The sequence below is a fragment of the Mixophyes fleayi genome, chromosome 11 (assembly GCF_038048845.1).
Source record: "Mixophyes fleayi isolate aMixFle1 chromosome 11, aMixFle1.hap1, whole genome shotgun sequence".
In the NCBI taxonomy this organism is placed as follows: domain Eukaryota; kingdom Metazoa; phylum Chordata; class Amphibia; order Anura; family Limnodynastidae; genus Mixophyes; species Mixophyes fleayi.
In genome coordinates, this window is record NC_134412.1 from 83,470,712 (window position 1) to 83,478,507 (window position 7,796).

Sequence of the window (7,796 nt, forward strand, 5' to 3'; positions counted from 1 at the left end):
TTCTAAACATTATATTTCAGTGGTGGCCAAACTGGTAACCTGGGGTTACGTGTAACCCTCGAAGAGGTCACAGACAGTCGTCTGAGATTAGTCATTTCATTTGTAGGCAGTCTTACAGTAATTGTGACAGCAGGAACTCAGTCTAAGGGCTAGATTTACTAAGCTGCGGGTTTGAAAAAGTGGGGATGTTGCCTATAGCAACCAATCAGATTCTAGCTTTCATTTATTTAGTACTTTCTACAAAATGACAGCTAGAATCTGTTGCTATAGGCAACATCCCCAATTTTTCAAACCCGCAGCTTAGTAAATCTAGCCCTAAGAGTAATTGTGATGTCATAGCAGGCACTCATTGTTGGTGCTCGCAGTGGGTTTGTACAATTCAGGATTGTAATTATACAAAGGTGAGCCCCAGCTATCGTAATTTACCTTCCCCTTAGTGGTTGTGATTATCAGTAAAAGAATAGCAAAGGATGGTTTAAAACGGGCTATAGTCAATGTGGATGTGATTATAGAATAAGTAGATGCTTCAATAAGAAAATTCAATAGAAACATAGAATTTGACGAGCAGATAAGAACCGCTTGGCCCATCTAGTCTGCCCAATTTTTTTTTTTTTTTTTTAAATCTGTTTATTTTTGACACCAACAGACAGATGAAATAAGATACATTTATCCATTAAGTTTAGACAACAATTGCAACTTCACAGGAAACCTATGTAAACAGGAATTAAGCATACAAAATTATCGCTAGGCATCTAAAGTTGGTATATAATCTGGACCAGAAAAGTTAAATGCACTAATCGGATACAGAAGGTTGGAATCTACCAGATAGCGTCTATTTCTAACTTTACCCCGAGGTCTGGCCCCGGGGGTGATAACATGGAGTTGGGTTTTTATATATAGTCTGCCCAATTCTTAACCTATGTGATCTCAATCCCTATTTGATCCTTAGTTGTATGTAAGGATATCCTTATGTCTATCCCAAGCATGTTTAAATTGCTCTACTGTATTAACCTCCACCACCTCTGATGGGAGTCTATTCCACTTATCCACTACCCTTTCTGTGAAGTAATTTTTCTTCATATTTCCTCTGAACCTACTTCCCCCCAGTGTCAGTACATGTCCTCGTGTTCTAATACTTCTCTTCCCCCCAGTGTCAGTGTATGTCCTCGTGTTCTAATACTTCTCTTCCCCCCCAGTGTCAGTACATGTCCTCGTGTTCTAATACTTCTCTTCCCCCCAGTGTCAGTACATGTCCTCATGTTCTAATACTTCTCTTCCCCCAGTGTCAGTGCATGTCCTCGTGTTCTAATACTTCTCTTCCCCCCAGTGTCAGTACATGTCCTCGTGTTCTAATACTTCTCTTCCCCCCAGTGTCAGTACATGTCCTCATGTTCTAATACTTCTCTTCCCCCCAGTGTCAGTACATGTCCTCATGTTCTAATACTTCTCTTCCCCCCAGTGTCAGTACATGTCCTCGTGTTCTAATACTTCTCTTCCCCCCCAGTGTCAGTACATGTCCTCGTGTTCTAATACTTCTCTTCCCCCCAGTGTCAGTGTATGTCCTCGTGTTCTAATACTTCTCTTCCCCCCAGTGTCAGTGCATGTCCTCGTGTTCTAATACTTCTCTTCCCTCCAGTGTCAGTACATGTCCTCGTGTTCTAATACTTCTCTTCCCCCCAGTGTCAGTACATGTCCTCGTGTTCTAATACTTCTCTTCCCTCCAGTGTCAGTACATGTCCTCGTGTTCTAATACTTCTCTTCCCCCCAGTGTCAGTACATGTCCTCATGTTCTAATACTTCTCTTCCCTCCAGTGTCAGTACATGTCCTCGTGTTCTAATACTTCTCTTCCCTCCAGTGTCAGTACATGTCCTCGTGTTCTAATACTTCTCTTCCCCCCAGTGTCAGTGCATGTCCTCATGTTCTAATACTTCTCTTCCCTCCAGTGTCAGTGCATGTCCTTGTGTTCTAATACTTCTCTTCCCCCCAGTGTCAGTACATGTCCTCGTGTTCTAATACTTCTCTTCCCTCCAGTGTCAGTACATGTCCTCGTGTTCTAATACTTCTCTTCCCTCCAGTGTCAGTACATGTCCTCGTGTTCTAATACTTCTCTTCCCCCCCAGTGTCAGTACATGTCCTCGTGTTCTAATACTTCTCTTCCCCCCAGTCTCAGTACATGTCCTCGTGTTCTAATACTTCTCTTCCCCCCCAGTGTCAGTACATGTCCTCGTGTTCTAATACTTCTCTTCCCTCCAGTGTCAGTGCATGTCCTCGTGTTCTAATACTTCTCTTCCCCCCAGTGTCAGTGCATGTCCTCGTGTTCTAATACTTCTCTTCCCCCCAGTGTCAGTACATGTCCTCGTGTTCTAATACTTCTCTTCCCCCCAGTGTCAGTGCATGTCCTCGTGTTCTAATACTTCTCTTCCCCCCCAGTGTCAGTACATGTCCTCGTGTTCTAATACTTCTCTTCCCCCCAGTCTCAGTACATGTCCTCGTGTTCTAATACTTCTCTTCCCCCCCAGTGTCAGTACATGTCCTCGTGTTCTAATACTTCTCTTCCCTCCAGTGTCAGTGCATGTCCTCGTGTTCTAATACTTCTCTTCCCCCCAGTGTCAGTGCATGTCCTCGTGTTCTAATACTTCTCTTCCCCCCAGTGTCAGTACATGTCCTCGTGTTCTAATACTTCTCTTCCCCCCAGTGTCAGTGCATGTCCTCGTGTTCTAATACTTCTCTTCCCCCCCAGTGTCAGTGCATGTCCTCGTGTTCTAATACTTCTCTTCCCCCCAGTGTCAGTGCATGTCCTCGTGTTCTAATACTTCTCTTCCCCCCCAGTGTCAGTACATGTCCTCGTGTTCTAATACTTCTCTTCCCCCCCCAGTGTCAGTACATGTCCTCGTGTTCTAATACTTCTCTTCTCCCCAGTGTCAGTACATGTCCTCGTGTTCTAATACTTCTCTTCCCCCCAGTGTCAGTGCATGTCCTCGTGTTCTAATACTTCTCTTCCCCCCAGTGTCAGTGCATGTCCTCGTGTTCTAATACTTCTCTTCCCCCCAGTGTCAGTGCATGTCCTCGTGTTCTAATACTTCTCTTCTCCCCAGTGTCAGTACATGTCCTCGTGTTCTAATACTTCTCTTCCCCCCAGTGTCAGTGCATGTCCTCGTGTTCTAATACTTCTCTTCCCCCCAGTGTCAGTACATGTCCTCGTGTTCTAATACTTCTCTTCCCCCCAGTGTCAGTGCATGTCCTCGTGTTCTAATACTTCTCTTCCCCCCCAGTGTCAGTGCATGTCCTCGTGTTCTAATACTTCTCTTCCCCCCAGTGTCAGTGCATGTCCTCGTGTTCTAATACTTCTCTTCCCCCCCAGTGTCAGTACATGTCCTCGTGTTCTAATACTTCTCTTCCCCCCCAGTGTCAGTACATGTCCTCGTGTTCTAATACTTCTCTTCTCCCCAGTGTCAGTACATGTCCTCGTGTTCTAATACTTCTCTTCTCCCCAGTGTCAGTACATGTCCTCGTGTTCTAATACTTCTCTTCCCTCCAGTGTCAGTACATGTCCTCGTGTTCTAATACTTCTCTTCCCCCCCAGTGTCAGTGTATGTCCTCGTGTTCTAATACTTCTCTTCCCCCCCAGTGTCAGTACATGTCCTCGTGTTCTAATACTTCTCTTCCCTCCAGTGTCAGTGCATGTCCTCGTGTTCTAATACTTCTCTTCCCCCCAGTGTCAGTACATGTCCTCGTGTTCTAATACTTCTCTTCCCCCCAGTGTCAGTACATGTCCTCATGTTCTAATACTTCTCTTCCCCCCAGTGTCAGTGCATGTCCTCATGTTCTAATACTTCTCTTCCCTCCAGTGTCAGTGCATGTCCTTGTGTTCTAATACTTCTCTTCCCCCCCAGTGTCAGTACATGTCCTCGTGTTCTAATACTTCTCTTCCCTCCAGTGTCAGTGCATGTCCTCGTGTTCTAATACTTCTCTTCCCCCCAGTGTCAGTACATGTCCTCGTGTTCTAATACTTCTCTTCCCCCCAGTGTCAGTACATGTCCTCGTGTTCTAATACTTCTCTTCCCCCCAGTGTCAGTGCATGTCCTCGTGTTCTAATACTTCTCTTCCCCCCAGTGTCAGTGTATGTCCTCGTGTTCTAATACTTCTCTTCCCCCCCCAGTGTCAGTACATGTCCTCGTGTTCTAATACTTCTCTTCCCCCAGTGTCAGTACATGTCCTCGTGTTCTAATACTTCTCTTCCCCCCAGTGTCAGTACATGTCCTCGTGTTCTAATACTTCTCTTCCCTCCAGTGTCAGTGCATGTCCTCGTGTTCTAATACTTCTCTTCTCCCCAGTGTCAGTACATGTCCTCGTGTTCTAATACTTCTCTTCCCCCCAGTGTCAGTACATGTCCTCGTGTTCTAATACTTCTCTTCCCCCCCCCAGTGTCAGTACATGTCCTCGTGTTCTAATACTTCTCTTCCCCCCAGTGTCAGTACATGTCCTCGTGTTCTAATACTTCTCTTCCCCCCAGTGTCAGTACATGTCCTCGTGTTCTAATACTTCTCTTCCCCCCAGTGTCAGTGCATGTCCTCGTGTTCTAATACTTCTCTTCCCCCCAGTGTCAGTACATGTCCTCGTGTTCTAATACTTCTCTTCCCTCCCCCAGTGTCAGTACATGTCCTCGTGTTCTAATACTTCTCTTCCCCCCAGTGTCAGTACATGTCCTCGTGTTCTAATACTTCTCTTCCCCCAGTGTCAGTACATGTCCTCGTGTTCTAATACTTCTCTTCCCCCCAGTGTCAGTGTATGTCCTCGTGTTCTAATACTTCTCTTCCCTCCAGTGTCAGTGCATGTCCTTGTGTTCTAATACTTCTCTTCCCCCCCAGTGTCAGTACATGTCCTCGTGTTCTAATACTTCTCTTCCCTCCAGTGTCAGTGCATGTCCTCGTGTTCTAATACTTCTCTTCCCCCCAGTGTCAGTACATGTCCTCGTGTTCTAATACTTCTCTTCCCCCCAGTGTCAGTACATGTCCTCGTGTTCTAATACTTCTCTTCCCCCCAGTGTCAGTGCATGTCCTCGTGTTCTAATACTTCTCTTCCCCCCAGTGTCAGTGTATGTCCTCGTGTTCTAATACTTCTCTTCCCCCCCCAGTGTCAGTACATGTCCTCGTGTTCTAATACTTCTCTTCCCCCAGTGTCAGTACATGTCCTCGTGTTCTAATACTTCTCTTCCCCCCAGTGTCAGTACATGTCCTCGTGTTCTAATACTTCTCTTCCCTCCAGTGTCAGTGCATGTCCTCGTGTTCTAATACTTCTCTTCTCCCCAGTGTCAGTACATGTCCTCGTGTTCTAATACTTCTCTTCCCCCCAGTGTCAGTACATGTCCTCGTGTTCTAATACTTCTCTTCCCCCCCAGTGTCAGTACATGTCCTCGTGTTCTAATACTTCTCTTCCCCCCAGTGTCAGTACATGTCCTCGTGTTCTAATACTTCTCTTCCCCCCAGTGTCAGTACATGTCCTCGTGTTCTAATACTTCTCTTCCCCCCAGTGTCAGTGCATGTCCTCGTGTTCTAATACTTCTCTTCCCCCCAGTGTCAGTACATGTCCTCGTGTTCTAATACTTCTCTTCCCCCCCCCAGTGTCAGTACATGTCCTCGTGTTCTAATACTTCTTTCCCCCCAGTGTCAGTACATGTCCTCGTGTTCTAATACTTCTCTTCCCCCAGTGTCAGTACATGTCCTCGTGTTCTAATACTTCTCTTCCCCCAGTGTCAGTACATGTCCTCGTGTTCTAATACTTCTCTTCCCCCAGTGTCAGTACATGTCCTCGTGTTCTAATACTTCTCTTCCCCCCAGTGTCAGTACATGTCCTCGTGTTCTAATACTTCTCTTCCCCCCAGTGTCAGTACATGTCCTCGTGTTCTAATACTTCTCTTCCCCCAGTGTCAGTACATGTCCTCGTGTTCTAATACTTCTCTTCCCCCCAGTGTCAGTACATGTCCTCGTGTTCTAATACTTCTCTTCCCCCCAGTGTCAGTGCATGTCCTCGTGTTCTAATACTTCTCTTCCCCCCAGTGTCAGTACATGTCCTCGTGTTCTAATACTTCTCTTCCCCCAGTGTCAGTACATGTCCTCGTGTTCTAATACTTCTCTTCCCCCCAGTGTCAGTACATGTCCTCGTGTTCTAATACTTCTCTTCCCCCCAGTGTCAGTGCATGTCCTCGTGTTCTAATACTTCTCTTCCCCCCAGTGTCAGTACATGTCCTCGTGTTCTAATACTTCTCTTCCCCCCCCAGTGTCAGTACATGTCCTCGTGTTCTAATACTTCTCTTCCCCCCAGTGTCAGTGCATGTCCTCGTGTTCTAATACTTCTCTTCCCTCCAGTGTCAGTGCATGTCCTCGTGTTCTAATACTTCTCTTCCCCCCAGTGTCAGTACATGTCCTCGTGTTCTAATACTTCTCTTCCCTCCAGTGTCAGTACATGTCCTCGTGTTCTAATACTTCTCTTCCCCCAGTGTCAGTACATGTCCTCGTGTTCTAATACTTCTCTTCCCCCCCAGTGTCAGTGCATGTCCTCGTGTTCTAATACTTCTCTTCCCCCCAGTGCTCAGTACATGTCCTCGTGTTCTAATACTTCTCTTCCCCCCCAGTGTCAGTACATGTCCTCGTGTTCTAATACTTCTCTTCCCTCCCAGTGTCAGTGCATGTCCTCGTGTTCTAATACTTCTCTTCCCCCCAGTGTCAGTGCATGTCCTCGTGTTCTAATACTTCTCTTCCCCCCAGTGTCAGTACATGTCCTCGTGTTCTAATACTTCTCTTCCCCCCAGTGTCAGTGCATGTCCTCGTGTTCTAATACTTCTCTTCCCCCCCAGTGTCAGTACATGTCCTCGTGTTCTAATACTTCTCTTCCCCCCCAGTGTCAGTACATGTCCTCGTGTTCTAATACTTCTCTTCCCTCCAGTGTCAGTACATGTCCTCGTGTTCTAATACTTCTCTTCCCCCCAGTCGTCAGTACATGTCCTCGTGTTCTAATACTTCTCTTCCCCCCAGTGTCAGTACATGTCCTCGTGTTCTAATACTTCTCTTCCCCCAGTGTCAGTGCATGTCCTCGTGTTCTAATACTTCTCTTCCCCCCAGTGTCAGTGCATGTCCTCGTGTTCTAATACTTCTCTTCCCCCCAGTGTCAGTACATGTCCTCGTGTTCTAATACTTCTCTTCCCCCCAGTGTCAGTGCATGTCCTCGTGTTCTAATACTTCTCTTCCCCCCAGTGTCAGTGCATGTCCTCGTGTTCTAATACTTCTCTTCCCCCCAGTGTCAGTGCATGTCCTCGTGTTCTAATACTTCTCTTCCCCCCCAGTGTCAGTGCATGTCCTCGTGTTCTAATACTTCTCTTCCCCCCCAGTGTCAGTACATGTCCTCGTGTTCTAATACTTCTCTTCTCCCCCAGTGTCAGTACATGTCCTCGTGTTCTAATACTTCTCTTCCCCCCAGTGTCAGTGCATGTCCTCGTGTTCTTATACTTCTCTTCCCCCCAGTGTCAGTGCATGTCCTCGTGTTCTAATACTTCTCTTCCCCCCAGTGTCAGTGCATGTCCTCTGTGTTCTAATACTTCTCTTCTCCCCAGTGTCAGTAGCATGTCCTCGTGTTCTAATACTTCTCTTCCCCCAGTGTCAGTGCATGTCCTCGTGTTCTAATACTTCTCTTCCCCCAGTGTCAGTACATGTCCTCGTGTTCTAATACTTCTCTTCCCTCCCAGTGTCAGTGCATGTCCTCGTGTTCTAATACTTCTCTTCCCCCCAGTGTCAGTGCATGA